This window comes from Xyrauchen texanus, chromosome 27 (assembly GCF_025860055.1).
Source record: "Xyrauchen texanus isolate HMW12.3.18 chromosome 27, RBS_HiC_50CHRs, whole genome shotgun sequence".
In the NCBI taxonomy this organism is placed as follows: Eukaryota; Metazoa; Chordata; class Actinopteri; order Cypriniformes; family Catostomidae; genus Xyrauchen; species Xyrauchen texanus.
Window position 1 is genome coordinate 36,320,506 of NC_068302.1, and position 19,372 is coordinate 36,339,877.

General features: G+C 41.6%; 1 protein-coding gene across 1 annotated transcript in view; it reads left to right on the top strand.

The window, feature by feature from the left end:
- Positions 1-4,749: 4,749 nt before the first annotated feature.
- Positions 4,750-19,372, top strand: part of plxna3 (plexin A3) — a 203,289-nt gene continuing 188,666 nt past the window's right edge. Inside the window, exon 1 of the mRNA XM_052093743.1 lies at positions 4,750-4,892. The gene's annotated coding sequence lies outside the window, so the exon portion shown is untranslated. The remainder of the gene's footprint in view (positions 4,893-19,372) is intronic.

Genomic DNA, 19,372 nt, shown 5'->3' on the forward strand with positions numbered 1-19,372 from the left:
ATGTTTTTAAGGTTAAAGCTCTTTTGAGTTGTAAATCAACAAAGCCTTCCTCCTGACCCTAAACCTTAAACCTAAATCTAACTGTTAAGCCCTAAGAGCATGTGCAGGACGTGTAATGCAAATTTCGTCTTCAGCAGAGTGCTCGGGCAACATTTTTTCAATTCGTCTCTCCTTTTCTTTAAAAAAAGCAAAGATTGAGGTTACAGTGAGGCACATATAAGTGAATGGGGCCAATTTTTAGAGGGTTTAAAGGCAGAAATGTCAAGCTTATAATTTTATAAAAGCACTTGCAATAATTGTTCTGTTAAAACTAATGTATTATTTGAGATGTAATGATGTTTAAATTTTAATTTCTACAATTGTTTTTGGGTTTGTTGACATTACATTGTCATGGCAACGAAGTTGTAAAATTGGCTATAACTTTACACAGAAAAGAAGCAAATTTATCACACCAAAATCATGTTTTAAATGCACATTGTTTAAGTCTTGTGGCTGTACTTTTGAAACAGTGAGTATTTTAACATGTACAGATTGGCCCCCATTCACTTCAATTGTGAGTGCCTCACTGGCAGATTTTTAGCTTTTTTCTATTGCTAAAGAAATGTAACTTAATTTTAAGAAAAGAAGGAACGAATCGAAATGTATTAATGTTTGTGGTAATCAATATTATGCCACAAATGCTGTCAGTTGAGCTTAACTTGTATTGTACCTGGAAAATTTCTTAAATCAAACACTGAAATTTCTTAATATTGAAATCATGACCTGCATAGGCCCAAAAATATGCAAAATTATTGTGCTCTAGCCGAAAATATTGTGATAGGCACAAACCATGTTTATTCTCATTGGAAGTGAACCTGTAATTTTAATAAAGTATGCATTGTATTTTCTTTTACCATGTAGTTTGTTCATGGTTTTCGAGAATGGTCTACTGAGAGACAGATTAATTTGCACCAAAATGCCATATCGTCAACCATAGAAGATATGGGACGTGTTTTCTCATCCCTTTTGAAATTTGATAAGCCAATTTATTTTGTTAACTGAACTATGCACGATTATGGTTAATAAAATTGTATTATTTGCATTTAGCGTTTTTCTATGCTGTTCACGACCCTAACACACCTGTAGCCAGGATGCTACTTCTTGGGATCTGACAGCACTTTGCTATGATGAGGTTTATGTTTTCAATGAAAAACCACACTCCTGCTCTGGATTTTTCCACCCCATACTCCTCGATTTTTTGGACATTTCCACCCCGTCTTGCGCACAGAGGCACCAAGCAGTACCATCCTCCAAAAACCTAATGCGGTTGAAGAACTGACGAATACGGGCTGCCGGGCTCGACTGGCTTCAATTACAGATGCTCACAATTACAGAGGCAGAGTAAAGGGCTGGGCACAACGTGGCAAGCCCAAACACTGCGTGGATCACAGGACTGGAAGGAGGGGGGCAGGGGAGTCAAACGTTACCATCCTCAACCACCTAACCACCGCTGGGTTATTTTGGAACCCCTGTACTTGCCACGTTCCATGAATAGGGTATAAAATATGACCTTAACGGGATAATTGACCCAAAAATGTAAGTTCCGTCATCATATACTTTGAAAGTAAAAAGCCTAATGTCTCCTTTTGAAAAAGTAATATGGAATTTAAACAATGTATGAAGAAATTTGCAATGACAGTGAATAGTGACTGAGGTTAACATGTACAGTATACTCAGCATCTCCCGTTGTGTTTCACGGAAAAAAGTTATTTAGGTTTGGAACAACATAAGGGAATATGATGACAGAATGCCTTAAACTTTTAATAAAAAAACAAATTCTTCCACTAACGGTTTTAGAAAATGTTGAACTTCCACCTCAGGAGGTCAAATTAAATATTACAAGTTTTATTTTCTATTCACAATATATGATATTGTGAATAGAAAATATATAATATATAATAATAATATATACTATACAATATATATTTTTGTCTAAATATGGTTTAAAACACTGATTTGTATAATTGCTTTCTTTTCTGGCAATTAACATTAAAGATATAGTTGAATGAAATAAAAATAATAATCTTATAATTTACTCACCCTCCATCCGCTATCCTAAATTTGTATGACTTTCTTTTTTCTGCTGAACACAAAAGAAGATTTTTTTGCTCTGTAGGTCTACACAATGCAAGTAAATGGTGGCCAGAACTCCAAAAGCTTTAAATGTCTTCTGAAGCGATCCGATTGGTTTTGGGTTAGAACACACCAAAATATAACTCATTTTATACTGTACATATTGCCATTGCAGTCTCTAGGCACAATCATGATTTCGAGCTTGATTACACTTCCTAGTGCTTGATGCATCCGCAGAGCGCTAGATGGCGCTATAGGAAGTGTAATCTAGCTTGAAATTATGATCGCAAAGGAGACTGCTGTTAAAGCCGGGCTGTCACTACTTTAGGCCGGATTTTGCTGTTGCAGATACATTTCTGAGGTCTGCAACAAAAATCCCAGATTGCCGCCAAATTGGTGCTTGCAACCGTCGGCGATGCTAGTTAAGTATGAGCAGCTAATCTACGTGATCTGAGCCAGTCTTGAGCAGTCACAGACGCTGGGATATTTACACGCCATGCTTAATATTATCTCCACATAATCTTGTAGTGTGAGTGGTGCGGGGACAAGTGCGAACGGCTCCAGCCAATCACATCTTATCATGCATCTTTATGTACACGAATGGAAAGCCATAATTTGAACATAATTACGTTTTGTTGTAATAACCTAACAAGTGATCATTTTTAACAAATAAATATATGATCTGCACACTCTACTTGACATTGTGCTGTTTTATTTACCTCCAATTTTTCTTCCCAAAACAGACACAGAGAGCCTGCCAACATCTTACCAAACATTGTTGCTGCCATATTTTAATTTATCGTCTCTTCTCTTGTTTTACAGACAAAATAAGAGCACAGACAACTTTTGGACAGCAAGCTGATTGCGACCCTCCATTTCTGGATAAATCTTGTGATCACAAATCTTGTAATTTCTTGCATGAATTTATGTGAGAAACTCTGTTTTGCTGTTGGCCGGGGTTGTGTTCGGCCATTCGGCCCGTTCAGCCCCGGTCCACCGGGAAACATCCCGGTTCTTCCTATGGCCAGTCCGCCCCTGATTGAGGACATTTATGGGTTTATAACTAGCTACTTTTCATGCTATGCTAATTTTTGTGTTATAAAAATTTGATCTAACATATCCCTCCTGACAAAAACACATGATTTGTGACTTAAATGCTTTAAAAAGTAACAAAACACCAAAGTGAACGAAGCTATTTGTAGATAGTGCCATTTATTGGTTAGAACTATATTAAAGCTTTGTCTTCAAATCTGAGTTCTGTAGTCTAAAACTAAACCTGCTGAGAATTTCCTCTCCAGAGTGACTGGTTGTAAAATCCACATTAGTGAAGTCATTCTAAAGGCTATTAGCTCTTATGATAGAAAACGCCATAGGCACGGATTCTTAGATTTGCTGTATTTACGTCAGGCGATTTTTCTGCTTGTTTACTGTGCAGTGTCATTTTCCCTAAACAGCAATTAACTGGGCTATATGATTTGAATAAGTGGATTGCATCGCTATTTGCTGCAGATTACATAAAAATGCATTACAGGCAAATAGCATAGGACAAATCTTAGGCGGGCTAGTCTGTCCTCCAAAAATAAGTCTGGGAACAGCGTAAACACAATGAACCACATCATAACAAGACACCCAGTTTGCAGTTGGTTAGTGGAAATTTGATATTAGAACACTGACTTATTTTGACCTTGTCTGTAGCACCCCCTCATATATTTTTCTTTCAGCTTGGGAAATGTATTTCTTATTGGGAGTTCTGCTCAGTTCAGCTTCCTTGTAGTATCAAAATTTTTTCAGATGTTTCTCCTAAAATTCCTTTGGAAAAATAAAAAGGACAGATGAGAACTAAATGAGATTGTTGACATATAGCAAGAGCATAAAGCTATAATATTATATAGTTAAGCTCATGTTGAAATCTCTGACACTTGTATTTTAGCAAATCTGAGCATAGTTTGAGACATTGTTGAGATCTATTCTAAAACACTTGTGAGATTTCAAGGTTCTTTTTCTCAGGAAAAAATCTGCGAAGCATGGAACTGGATCAAAATCTCCACTTGCTTTCTCTGAGAAACAAATGAGATATTAAAAAAGATCTCGGTCATTTGAGATTAATAAACTTGCCTATTTACTTGCATAGGCTACTACTGATTGCATACGTGCATAATGCAATTTCACCTATATTAAAAGATAATTTTGTGTCTAGCTGTATGTTGCAACATATTTCAGATCACCCAGCATCATGACCTTAATTGTTGTAATCCAGACATATCAGTCTGTCTTTACAGTCTGCCTTTACTAGGTGCTCAACATCTGGGGTTGGTAGAGAATCCTAAATGAAGGGCGGGACGATACCATTCATGATGACAGTAGTGACTGACAACAATTCACTTACAATATTTACTAAACATTTGAATATTATTGTACATCTTACACTTATTTGATAAGAATTTTAAATACAATAAATCTAATGTCTGAATATTATGTTACAAGCTCTCCTAGAATTTTTATATGTAACTGAATCATATCAGAGCACCCCTACCATTAGAGTGGTACGCTCCATTTTAAAGCGACAGCTCCCAACTCCACGCTTCTAAAAGTGAGCGCGACGATTTCTTGAGGTACGGAGTGGAGAGTACTATGCCATCGACGCGGTGAGCGCATGTTAGGGTTCCGTTTGGGTGTTTTCCACAAGAAAACAACAATATATCTCCGAATTTGCCTGCGATAACTCCCGAGCGGCTCTTCAAAGTCCAACTGTGGATGTAACTGTTGCACTTTGAACACAGGTAGGTGCGCGGCGATACATTTTATCGCTGGATGAGTGATACATAAACAGTCGCGCGATTATTCTTTTTGATGCGCGCGAGTAAAACGCATGCCTGTATTGCGATGAAGTCAGGAATGCATGCACTGGAGATGGAATGCATGCGTATTTTAGGGAGGAAACATAATGAAATCGCATAGATGAATGGAAGTGATCTGTTAACGCTTAGTGGAAAAAGATCCCAATGGATGTGGTCAATAAAGCCAGCAAGAACAAAGGGGTTATTAAAATCTGTGACTAGCTAAAAAGAGGTAAAATATCAATGCAGTTGAGCAATTCATTGGAAATGCGTTAAAAAACGCCTAAGCATCACCGTTTTAGGACTAGACAGGCTACTACACAATAGATGATTATTACAGGCTTGCCTGTTGGTGGTTGTGCATGAATCTAACACATGCATATTGTCATTTCAGATGGAAAGTTGATATGGGTAAGACTATAGTCTATAATTGTGTCTTTTTATTAAAGAAGGGATGCCATTCATTCGTGACAGTATAATGCGGTGATTAGATATATAAAGATGTTAAATCATGCTATCTATCTCATCTAGATATGAGCTGTTTGTCTGTCACATCTGTAACAAACCCAGTCACATGACTAAAATATTGTTTTCCTTAAGGCAAATGACCCAAATGTTGCTGCTCCCAAGCTTTAAAGCCTAAACTAAAATCAAACATATTGCCAAATGCACGTTTACGCATTGATTTCATATATTCCCTATAGCTGTGTTTGTTTTGCATGGGTGATTTACGCACCGAGATCCATACAAAAAGATGCAGCTGATGAGTTTGAATCACAATCTGACCGTTCAAAGCCTGTGATGCATGTTTGTGTTTTGTGATCCGTGTCTGGGTGTGGAGAGGAGAGGGGCTGTGGCTGCATGCAGTAGCCGAGTTAGGGATGCTCCCATCCGGGCTGAGATTGGTGTGAGCTCCGCTGTTTGATGCGGTGAAGAATGGTTCGGTCAACAAACGGGCAACATTCAGATTTTTTTTTTTTTTTTACACTAAAGCTAAAACAAATGTGCCATTAAATGCCAAACGCCAATGTTTTGATCACAATATCGCCATATTATCTATCTATCTATCTATCTATCTATCTATCTATCTATCTATCTATCTATCTATCTATCTATCTATCTATCTATCTATCTAATCTATCTATCTATCTATCTATCTATCTATCTATTGTCTACGTATATAGATATATAGAGATACTGTACATATATATATAATTAAATATACACAGTGGAATTGTGTATTTTTATATATATATATATATACTTAATGTATAATATTATACAGTACTTTGCATTTTATTAGATAATCCTATAAATTTAAGATGCAAAATAATAGAGACGGTATATACATTTGGTGTGTTTTGCTCCATTGGCGCCTATGTAAAATTAAATTTTCTTGAGTACAGATTAAACTTCAGTGTTGCAAACCAAAATGGATTGATTTAGGCCGGGAATACCTCCTTAAATAAATTCAATCAGTGCATTATCCAACAAATTGGCCACTGAGGTCAAAATTAAATATGCTTTTAAACTGGGAGGTTACTGTTTGCAGTATGGTGTGCTTTGTGTGGATGTGAACAGATATGCATAATCAGTTACCTGATTTTTCTGCTCACGTACATGTTTAGATGAATTATAAGGCACATTTGATATATCTTACCCCCAGCACTGAAGGCACACCCTCTGAATTCATAACAAGACCTGCTGTGTCTTTTTAGTTTTTTCTTTTTTTTAAAGGCATAGTTCTCAGAAATATTTTTGTTTTGTCATTTAAGCACCCTCTTTCTTCCGTGGAACACAAAAGGAGATGTTAGGCAGAATGTTAGCCTTAGTCACCATTCACTTTCATTTTATGTAAAAAAGATGCTGTGTAAGTGAATGGTAACTGAGGCTAACATTCTCACAAACATCATATTTTGTGTTCCATGGAAGAAAGAATGTCATACAGGGTTTGGAACAACATGAGGGGGAGTAAACTATCTGAGAACTATCTCTTTTAGAATGTCTGCTTTATTAGATGATGGCGGTTTGATTAGATCAGCGCTGGTTTATGAATAACCTGTCCTCATTGATAGAAGCACAGTTCCACTGATCTTGTGCTTGGTGTGATCTCTATATCAACACACACACGGACGCACACACACACTCCTTCACCTTTCATCAGGGCACATGCTATTTAGTTGTCTGTTTGATTACCACCGGCTGGGCACCTGAGCTGTAAATCTGAGATGTGATTTGCTTGTCAAAGGCATCGCAAACGCTGAAGGTTATTATACCACATTCTTTGGCCTTGTGATGTCACAAAGCTGTGCTGTATCCTTGAGTGAGTTTGTAGAATAAAACACCAGCGCTGTGCTCTCATCCTGTGAGTAATCCATGAGTACAACTGCCATGTGGAGTCACTGCTTGTTCTAATCACTGAACAATAGCTACTGTCTGTTCTCAGTCTCTCGCTCCCTGCCTTCCTAAAGTGGAATATTAATTAACAGATTTTGCTTTGATTCTTGAAGTTGGATTTATTTTCTTTTTTCTTTATGTTTTCTCATTGGTGGTCAACACATGTGGGCTTTTTAATGACCGATTTCAATATTAGTTGAGGACATTTCAGAGTTCACATTTATATTTTGAGATATATTGTTCACTATGGCTGTGTAAAAAATTGATTTTCCTATGCATCTTCATTTTAATGGCCTCTCTATCTATTCTTAAATTCATAGATTGATCTTTTACTCAACCCTCTACAATGTGATTAAATCACTCTCATATGTAACCAAATTTCGCGCTATTTGACTAAAAATATCTCTGATTGGTAAATGTTCAGATATCACTCCCCAGTGATTAAGTAGTATATTGGCAAAGAAACTCACCACTGAGATCCTTTCAATGTGTGTTTTAAAATTTTGTTTTGATTCGTTCCGTGTAATCTTTCATATTTAAGATAAATGGACATTATAACCAAAATATACCTATATGAATCGAATTGAGAAATCTGTATCAATACCAAGTCCTTATGATAAACACATTGGAATCAAGGTGAAATAAAATTACAGTTATTTAAACAAAATTCACAATAAGATAAGAACAGTAATTTTACTATCCATTCACAATGATTTTCATCTGGAGGGCAACAAAATGGATGAAAAAATGCCATAGACTCCCAGTGACCATATCTAGAGACGAGAATATCATATGGGCTTGTAAAATTCTTGTAAAAATCTCTCCTAAAAAAAGAAAGCATTAGTTAGTTAGCTTTACTTCATATTGCACGTTTACAGTTGAGTTTCTGCTACAGATACTTGTTTTTGCACTGACAATCATTTCAAAAGTGAAAAGGAGAACGTAAACAGAAAATCTGACCCCGGGTTCAAACAGGATGAGACTCAAAACTAAAATAACAGAAAGAGGAAATAATATGAGAACACATAGAGTTTACTTAGCCACCTTCTATGACTCAGAAAGCTCTTATTGCTCAGAACCATTGTCAGAATTTATAGGTTGCCATTTTTTTTTTTTTTTTTTTTATGTACCGTATGGAGGATTTGGCCCTACAGGTTCCTGCTGATAAAAACATCTGAAACCAGCCTTTGCTGGTTGGTTTGTTTTAGCTGGTTTAGGATAGTCTAACTGATCTCACAGCTTTACCAAGCTGGTCTTCAACTGTTTGGCCAGCTGGTCTCACAGCTTGACCAGCTGACACGTGCCTTATAACTTCTCTTGAACCAGCCAACATTCCTGCCTGACCTGGTTGCAGCAATGACAAGCGAAACAGTTTAGGGTGGTTTAACATGCTTTTTTCAGCAGTGCCAGTTCTTGTACTGTAGCACAATTGTAGAGCACTGCACTAACACGTGGACTGATAAAATGTATTTCTTGAATGCATTATAAGTCACTTTGGATAATAGCATCTGTCAAATGCACAAGTGTTAAAAATGTTGTTGATTCAGTAGAAATGTGGTCAGTTGTGGACGGAATCGGGGATTGTTATGACTGACTCTTGCCAACAGACACAGCATATGATATGTGCCTGGAGCTCTGTCAGCAATATCAAATGGCTTGGATTTTATTTTACTTTTCTCTTTATTCCATTTAAAACAATATTTTTGTAGAGAAGAGGAGGCATGGGAGGAATGTTTTAAAAGTTCACTTAAGCATGAAAGCATTTGTTCCAGTTCTGACAATCGTTTTGTTTTATATACATAGCTATTAAGGAAACCCCAAAAATAATTGTTAATTTGTTATTAGAAGAATAATTATCTATGATTAAGGATGTAAACAAATATACAAGATCGGGATGCCCCAAGGTAGACGTTTTGAGGGATAGTTCACCCAAAAATGAAAATTCTGTCACCCTATCATGCACTTTAATTGCCTCTTTAACTGAAAGTAACTGAAACTGTAACCAATATTAACTCTCTGGCAAACTTTTTTGAGTTGCATGGACGAAAGTAAGTCGAATGTGTTTGGAACTACATAGCGTAAATAAATAATGACATAACTTCATCATCAACATCATGTTCCAACTTATTCTATATTTGTTGTTGTTTAATATATTGCATCATAGGTCATGCATTGATTAACGTATGCAGTTTCCTATGCATTTCCTAGGTTGACGTTCTTTTGCATGTGGAATCTTGGAAGAACTAAAGATTGTTTATGCGTGTATGATTTCTGCAGACAACCATGGTCACCTCTGTAATTAAACCGGATGAGGAAGCAACATTATGAAGTTTAGAGGGATTCAGTCTCCCTATTTTGATATTTATGTGGTTTTCTGTTGGCTTAATCTATCAGAGTATGGATTTAGCCATGTATACTTAATATTGTGTGTCTGATCAATTTTGATTTATTTAGTCTTTCTTCTTGGTTCTAATCAAGAGCTGTTGACCCTCATTACCAAATTGAGGAAGAGGAGGATGCTGTTTTTTGAGTCCTTGATTAGAAGGACTAGTCGCCTCTTGTTTTCTCTCTCTCTCTCTCTCTCTCTCTCTCTCTCATCTCTCTTTATCTGCTTGCATGTTTGATCAACATTCACATGACAAAGAAAAAACTGTAGCATTTTTTCTTTCTTTACAAAAATTCTCAATGGTGTAAAACATAGCCCAAAATGTCATATTATTTACTACCATATTTGAGTTTTTACCACATGTGCCATTCCAAATCAATAGCACATTATTCAAGTAGTGCTGGGCAATATGCAAGAAATATTGCGATATCCGATTACACCATCATCCCCCTGTTCCTTCTACCTAGCCTGTTATAAACGTATTACTTACCTGACACTAGTTATAAGTAACACAAATAATACATGCAAAATATGATTGCAACCTGCACCAAGCAGAACTGGCGTCACTTCACCACATGTCTCGCAATCAGAAAGTTCTTGTGTGTGTCTGTGACAAGTAGGAATGCACCGATACCATTCAGATCTCTTTTTTTTTGTTCAATTTAGTTGTAAGATATCAGCTCAATTTTCATTCACACAGTTATTTTTTGGAACCCATTCAACTTAAATATTATTATAATTTATAAACAAATAATAATATGTTATAATAGTAATATAGTAATATATCTCAATCGTGCACCTAACGCTTTTATTTTGACATTGTGACCTCTCCAGGAAGTCTTGTAAGTGTGTCTGTTTGTAGGCAACTTCATAGTAGTTTAATTTGCTTCTTATTCAAATTCTGGTAAAATGCACCTCCAGTGCCGTTCTAAATGCATATTATAAGTGAACCGAACTATTGAGCATCTACATCTGAGGTCATGAGTAGCGCTCAAATATTGCGCGTGTTTAGGTAAAAATGTAGTGAAGACTAAAAATACCTGCGCGTCGCGTGCGTGCGTGTGTGTAAACAGAGTGGCGCCATTCACTGACACGCTGGAGCTGCGCGTGCATTTTATATATTTAGTTATTAAACACAGCCTTTTGTGATTCACAGAGCTATTGCATATTTTGTGATATTTTGTGGCATTTGATTCACCCTGACTGTAGCGGGTCAGGTGATTGTTTCTATGGCCAGCTGCCTCTCTCTCCAGAACCGCTAACCACCAGCTCTCGTATTCCACCAGACCGCACCATTCCGTTCCTCACTCCCGGTTTCACTGTGTTTTTAATGTGCTTTTGGACTTGAGGACTCCATCTGATATCATCCATTATTTTTGCAACTGACCAAACTGATTGATATGCAAATTCACCAGTGATGAACAGAGGGACACTGAGCTAAAATTAGTTCTAGGAAAACATAGCTTTATGTAGCCAGACCTTTGACTAAACAACAAAAGGTCTGGTCCACATCGCTTCCCACTTATACAAGTTTGCTTCAATATCATTCAATCACAGTGTGTTTTATTTGCATGATCGTATTGTTTTGTATATCAAAATAATTGACCAGAAAATGCAGATTGTGGTGAAAATGTAAATAATGGTGCAGCAGTCTCCGTGGGCGAATGTACAGAAAACACCTGGGATCTCTAATATAAACCTTGCAGTCGATTTCTTTTTATTCTTTTTTAGATTTCCATAAACTTGTACAGAAAATTAATGCAGACTATTTCACAGATGTAACTAAATATATATAAAAGAATATACACTTCTGCTTGTGGATATCTAATTTAGTTGCAACTAAGAAGGGCTGAAACAGTTAATCGATGTTATTTGACAACGTAGACAATAAAAAATTGTTGACAAAAACTTCCATTGTCGAATTGTAGTTTGATCTCATTTAACACAAAATGAGATCATATAGCATTACAGTGCGTGATTGAGAAGAAAACGTATCGGTTACCTAACGTAACCTCGGTTCTCTCTAGATGAGGGAACGAGTATTGCGTAAGCTAGCTTACGCTACGGGAAAGATTCATATTTTCTGAGATATTGAAGCCAAAAAATTATCCTTAATTTTTGTATCCATTGTCAACGCAGTGCGGCAGCTGCAGACCTTGAGCGGGCTAGCTAGCGAGCTCTGCGGCAACTGCTGCAGCCTATAGACGAGCTTGGGCGAACTCGCATCCAATGAGAGGCGTCCGCGCGCTCACTGCAACAAAGCCCGCCAAAATGGGCGTGACTAGAGTGCATATAAGTGTAGTTCGTAGGCTGGAACCCTGGTTTTCATTGACTGAAGCGAAAAGTCGCCGTGGCGCGAAGCACGGCCGGCTACGCAATACTCGTTCCCTCATCTAGAGAGAACCGAGGTTACGTTAGGTAACCGATACGTTCTATTACGAGAGGTTCTCTCGTATTGCGTAAGCTAGCTTACGCTACGGGAACCCATTGTCAACGCCGTGCTGCCAAGCATCCACTGTATGAGCCCCAGGGAATTAAGGGGGACCGGAGGAGCCCTTATGAGTGGGGGAAATAATATTTGGCCGGCAAGAATGCGGGTCATTGATTGTGTAATACATAAGCACATAGTGGGAAGGCAACGACAGAGCGGCGGTGCCGGTCTGTGTGGAATGTGTCCCATCAGTGCAGCTCACCAGGGGAGCTGTAGCGTATTAAACCGCTAGTAGTTTTGCCTGCAGAGCGGGCACCTCCATATTGTAAAATCTGACAAAGGTGGAGGGGGAAGTCCATCCCGCTGCCACACATATGTCGTGAATGGAAATCCCGCTGGACCATGCCCACGAGGATGCCATGCCTCTAGTGGAGTGAGCCCTAATGCCCAATGGGCATGGCAGGTCTTTTGACGCGTATGCAGCAGCAATAGCGTCCACTATCCATCTAGATAGTGTCTGTTTCGAGGCGGCGAGACCTTTGGTGCACCCTCCAAACAAAACGAAAAGCTGCTCAGAGTGTCTGAAAGCGGCGGAGCGTGCAGTATACAATCTCAGTGCTCTGACCGGGCAAAGGAGATTGGCGTCGCGTTCGCTATCGGGTGCTGGCAGCGGCGATAGGGAAATGACCTGTGCTCTGAAAGGAGTACCGATCACCTTGGGAATATAGCCGTGTCTAGGCTTTAAAATGACCTTGGAGTCACTTGGTCCAAACTCAAGACACACAGCGCTGACAGACAGCGCGTGAAGGTCTCCCACACGTTTGACTGATGACAGGGCAGTCAGAAAAACGGTTTTGAGTGAAAGGTATTTCAAATCCACGGATTGAAGTGGTTCGAAAGGGGGGGCTTTCATAGTTTCGAGAACTATAGAAAGATCCCAGATAGGAACCGATGGGGGCACGGGGGGTTCATCCTTCTAGCTCCCCTGAGGAAGCGGATGACCAGCTCGTTTTTACCCCATGACTGGCCGTGCAGGGGTTCAGCGAACGCCGCAAGCGGCCGCCACATCCACTTTGAGCGTGGATGGGGATCTGCCCTTATCCAGCAGCTCTTGTAGAAATACTGAGCAGCGACGACACCCCACATGTCCGCGGGTCCAGGTCTCGGTCGGTGCACCATTTTGAGAACACAGACCATTTTGACGCATAGAGTCTTCTCGTGGAAGGGGCTCTAGCGTGTATGATGGTGTTTATTACTCCTTCTGGCAGAGCGACGGGTAGTCGTTGATCACCACGCATGCAGCGCCAGCGCTCTGGGTGGGGATGCCAGATTGTGCCGCGAGCTTGAGAGAGGAAATCTGCTCTCACTGGGATGGGCCACGGCGCTGTCAGTGACAGCTGCGTAAGCTCCGGGAACCATGTCTGATTCTCCCAACGCGGGGCTATGAGGAGCACCGAGTGACGCGTTTCCTGATCCTCTGCATTACCTGTGGCAATAGCGAGGCGGGAGGGAAGGCGTAAAGCGGGCGTCTGGGCCAGTCCTGGGCCAGCGGCGTCCTCGCTTTCGAGAAAAATATTGGGCAGTGAGAGTTCTCTTTGGACGCTAAAGAGGTTTATCTCCGCTCTGCCGAATAGGTGCCATAACGTCTGGACTGTTTGAGCGTGCAGGGACCATTCCCTGGGGAATATTGTCTCTGGACAGTCTGTCGGGCCGTCGTTCAGGTGGCCTGGCACGTCGCGTCGCCCTCAGCGGCGCAGGTGGCACTGGGACCAACTCAGTATGCGTTTAGTCAGATGGAAGAGGTTCCTGGATCTGACACCGCCCTGACGGTTTAGGTAGGATATCACAGATCTGTTGTCGAGCGGACCAGGACGTGGTGACCCTGAATGACCGGGAGAAAGCGCCGCGGCGTACTCGACCGCTATCATTTCAGACAATTTATGTGAAGGAGCTTTTCCTGAACTGACCATAGGCCAAAACCGGAGAGCCCTCGCGAGACCGCGCCCCAACCCGTGTTGGACGCGTCTGTCGAGATGACTTTAGGCGAGATACAGCTCCCATTGTCACTCCCGCTGATACCATTCGGCCACTGTCCAGGGCTGCAGAGCTGAAATACAGGTCTGAGTCACCTTGATGGGCTGGCGGCCTGTGGCCCAAGCCCGGCGAGACGCGTGGTCTTTAGCCAATGCTGAAGCGAGCGTATGTGCAGTAAACCCAGCTGAAGTACTGCTGCGGCTGAGGCCATGTAGACTAGCACTCTCTGAAATTTCTTCAGAGGTGTGAGGCTGTTCATCTGAAATGACGCGGCTAGTCGCTGCACACGGCGCGCAGCTGTGTAGATAAGCGAGCCGTCATTGCCACTGAGTCTAGTTCTATTCCAAGGAAGGAAATTGCCTGACTGGGCTGTAGTGAGCTCTTGGTCCAATTGACTGCAAGGCCCAAACTGTTCAGATGACTGAGGAGAACTGTCCTGTGAGACAGAAGCTCCGTATGTGCCAAAATCAGCCAATCGTCCAAATAGTTCAGAATTCGCAAACCCTGACTCCGCGGGGGTGCGGCGCCAGCGTCCATGCACTTCGTGAAAGTACGAGGTGCTAAGGACAGGCCGAGCGGAAGGACGGTGTATTGATAAACCTGGCCGTCGAGGCGAATCTCAAGAATGGCCTGTGACGGGATTTATCTGAATCTGAAAGTATGCATTTTTCAGATCGAGAGAAATAAACCAGTCCCCTGGCACACATGCGCGAGGAGTTTGCTGGTTGTAAGCATTTTGAACTGTCTTTTTGCAAGCGCTTTGTTCAAAACCCTGAGATCTAATATTGGTCTGAGGCCGCCGTCTTTCTTGGGGACAAGAAAATAATGGCTGTAAAACCCCGACTCAGCTCAGGGAGGCGGCACTCTCTCTATGGCCCTTTTGCACAGAAGGTTTGCTATTTCTGAGCGAAGCATGCACGCTGCTTCCGTGTTCAAAGTAGTTTCGAGCCAGCTCTGAAGCAAGGAGGACGGCGATCGAACTGTAGCAAATAGCCCTGTTTTATTGTGCTTAACACCCATTCGGATATCCCTGGAATATCTTCCCACGCTTTGAAGCGTAATGTTAGAGGGTGAATGGCCAAATCGCTCTGATTGCCGCACACAGCAGCTGAACAGAATGTGTGGCGGCTTACTGTGCTTATGCTGGACTGCTCGCAGACAGCATGGACAGGCTGTTCTGTGAGTGACTTCCGATTGAGGTGAATGGGGAAAGAGTCACGTCTGTTAAGTGATCGCGCAAGCATAGCCACGAGCACGGGACTTACATACAGAGAAGTGTTTGCTGGCCGTGTGACAGAGCAGGCAGAGAATGGGCGCGCGCGCGTATTCGTGGCGCATTTATTGACTCTAACACTCGAGTGGTTCAGTAACCGCTTTTGAGTGTGCTCTGATGGGGACACGGAACGTGTAATGCTTGTGTGTAGAGGTGAACACTAGATTGTGGGCACATTTTCTACACATAAGGCTGGTCGTGTGACAGAGCGGCCAGAGAATGGAGCGCGCACGGATTCGGTGGGTGCGTTTATTAACCCTAACACTCGAGCGGGTCGTAACCGCTTTATGTGAGTGTGCTCTGATAGGGACACGGGACGTGTAATGCTTGTGTGTAGGGGTGAAAACTGAATTGTGGGCACATTTTCTACACATAAGGCTTTATTTTGGGTCGCCGTGGAAACGGCGTTTGAGTGCAGGCAAGCGGGTAATATCACCGGCTTGTTGGCTGCTGAATCCACCACTGCAGTAGCCTGAGAGAAGGGGACTGACAGGGGCGTACTGGGACTTACATACAGCTGGCCGTGTGACAGAGCGGGCAGAGGAGGGCAGCGCCGCGGGCTCGTGGGCGCGTTTATTAACTCTAACACTCGAGCGGGTCGTAACCGCTTATGTGAGTGTGCTCTGATAGGGACACGGGATGTGTAATGCTTGTGTGTAGGGGTGAGCACTGGATTGTGGGCACATTTTCTACACATAAGGCATGTTTACTCTTTACAAGATTTCTTTGGGTCACCGTGAAAGCGGCGTTTGAGTGCAGAGCAAGCGGGTAGTATCACCGGCTTGTTGGCTGCTGAATCCACCACTGCAGTAGCCTGAGAGAAGGGGACTGACAGGGGCGAAGCTTTGACGGTGGTCCGGCCGTGGCGGGACTGAGCCGTCGTTTTCTCAACAACGCTAGGAGGACTTCGGTTGCTCAGGTTTCAGTACAATCTTAGGCCGAGGCCCGCAGGAGGCGGCGGTCTGCGGCGGCTGTCTGAGCGCGATCGAGGCGGCCGCCCTGTCGACGCTGAGAAGTCTGGCTTGTTGAGCTGGCGCTGTGAAGAGGCTCGTGCAGGAGGCTGGTCACGTGGGCGGCCTGCAGAGGAGCTAGCGCGACGAGGCAGAAAGAGATTCATGGCTTGGGCTTCGAAGCGGTCAACAATGCCACTCACCGCGGAACCGAAGAGACCGGACAGAGAGCGCGCGTAGTGCGTTCAGCTTCTCCCAAGTCGGCTAGTCAGATCTGAAACAGCCTCTGTCTGTAAGGCGGCCATGGAATGCAGAGCAGATGCGGCTTGGCGGCGGCGGTATAGGCGCGGCCAACACAGGCGGAAGTAGTTCTGCAGGCCTTAGGCGGGAGCACCAGCTTAGACCGCCATCTCGCGGAGGGCGGGCAAAGGTGCGGCGTGGAGTCTGTTGGGAGCCTGCTCAGGGGAGGTGACCACTCGAGCCCGAGGCGGTCGGCGGCCTGTGTGAGGAGGCGTTAGTTCCCCTTCGACTCCGGCACGGGTCCTGCTGGATTCCTGGGCCGAGGAGGAGGCGTGTGAGCCTGACCACTCCTCGCTGTCCGAAGCCATGATGGAACAGCCCTTATCCTCCGCTTCTTCGTCCGAGATGGCAGCAGAGCAGCCGCTCGGCGGCAACTGCGCATCCCGGGTGGGTGGGGAGGGTGAAGGCGATGCTCGAGGGAGGGGCTCGGCGAGGCAATCGCTTCTACCACTGGTTCCGGCAGCCTTTGAGAGCGGCCCGCCCATTTTGGCGGGCTTTGTTGCAGTGAGCGCGCGGACGCCTCTCATTGGATGCTAGTTCGCCCAAGCTCGTCTATAGGCTGCAGCAGTTGCCGCAGAGCAACCTATGAGCTCGCTAGCTAGCCTGCTCAAGGTCTGCAGCTGCTGCACTGCGTTGACAATGGATACAAAAATTAAGGATAATTTTTTGGCTTCAATATCTCAGAAAAGATGAATCTTTCCCGTAGCGTAAGCTAGCTTACGCAATACGAGAGAACCTCTTGTAAGAGAACACAGATCACAGTGCAGACACACACCAAACTGTCCAAACAGTTTAAGTGTAGATCACAATGTATGAGGGAATTATCCAAAATAAGTAAATACAGACACAGTGTCATCGTTAATTAAAGTGGAGCCGGAGTTGGCGTTCCGCTGGAGCTAAACTTGCATGTCCAAGCGTATAAAAGGAAAGACAACGGCGTTATACCTTTAATTCATCCTGTATGTTCAAATAAAACAAAGAGGTTCATTTAAAAGTGCACAAACACTGAAACTGGCATTTATCTGGGTGGTCAGCGGTGCTTCTATGAGTCACGTGTAAAACAGAGCAAGAGAGTTTCAGACTTCTCCCGACTATACGCTTTTGAAATCAAGTGAATATAAAGGTGAGATAGAGTAGTCTTAGCTTATTACACCCTGCAAGAAAATAAGTTTTTAATTTGTCTTTTTTGGCTTGTTTTCCAATATAAATATCTGAAACGTTAATTTACTTTAGAAGCTGTACTGCAGAAGAAAAATATGTTATCGGAGAATTTTGAATATTATACTTATATTTATATACAGCACTAGCAGAAGTATAAAAAAGAGAAAAAATACACTTGTATACAAATTAAACTTGTATTCAAGATATTCTAGTCAAAATATCTTATATGTTGCTTCTCATGTAAATGTATCTTGTTTTAAGTATTTTTAGATAATTTTAAATGGAAATCATGACAAAAACACTAAATAATAATAATAATAAGATTTTTTTGCATGAATCTTTTTACTGAATTAAACTTAATAGAAATCCTCAAGTCCTTTTTTCCTGTAATTCAGTGAATGTAATTTAGAGGTATTTTTCAAAGATGATTTCTCTTTATTGTTAGAAAGCACATTTAATACAACCTTTTAACTCAAGTAGGGCTGCAACTAATGATTATTTTGATAATCGATTATTCGGCCGATTAATCATTAGCTCTTAACCGAGTTTTCATCTTGTGCCCCGAATTAAAAGGTTGTATTAAACATTGCTTTCAGAGAATGTATCTTAAATATATTTGTATTTTTTCACTTGTATATACTTCTGCCAGTGCAGTAAAGACAAAATATACTTACATTCAAGATATATTCTCTAAAAGCAAGTCTAAATATCTTATATGCTGCTTCTCGGGTGAATGTATCTTGTTTTAAATCGTTTTAGGTATTTAAACATATATTTATATATTTAGTATTATATTCAACATTCAGAGATAAAAATGTTTTCTTCTGCAGTAGAGTTCCTAACGTAAATGTACGTTTTTTTTAAAGAAGTTTTAGATATTTATATTGAAAAACAAGCCAAAACAATAACTCATCAAAAATTAATTTTAATACTATTTAATAATATGTTTAATGGGGTAAGACTACCCTCTCACCTTTTTGTTCACTTCGATCCATTTTTAACTCTCTCTTCTTAATAGAGCAGCATATCGGCAATTTTCTTCACGATAAGAAGATACACACCAAAACACATATGTAATATGATTCTCTATGTCACGACTCCATCATGTTCTAATCTAACTGTAGCACGTGTGTGCAAGAGATTTGTATCTACGTGACCGATTGTGCATCAGCCAGTTGCAGTTTCAATCTCTCCCCTTAGATCGGGTCATTCCACTGCACAGAGAAATGCCAGTTTCGGAGACCTGCTTCCTTATTATTTGAACTTTAATAAAGGATGCATTAAAGATATAATGCTGGGGTGTCAAAGTTTTGCTTAAACGCAATTGCAGCTCCGGCTCCGCTTTATTTCACGAGAGTGCTTCTGTTTTCATTTATTTTGTATATACTCCTACTTTGCGATCTACATCACCTTAAGCTATTTGGAAAGTTTGGAGTGTGTCTAGACTGTGAGCTGTGTCTTCTTCCTCTCCTCAATCAGGCGCAGGCTGCA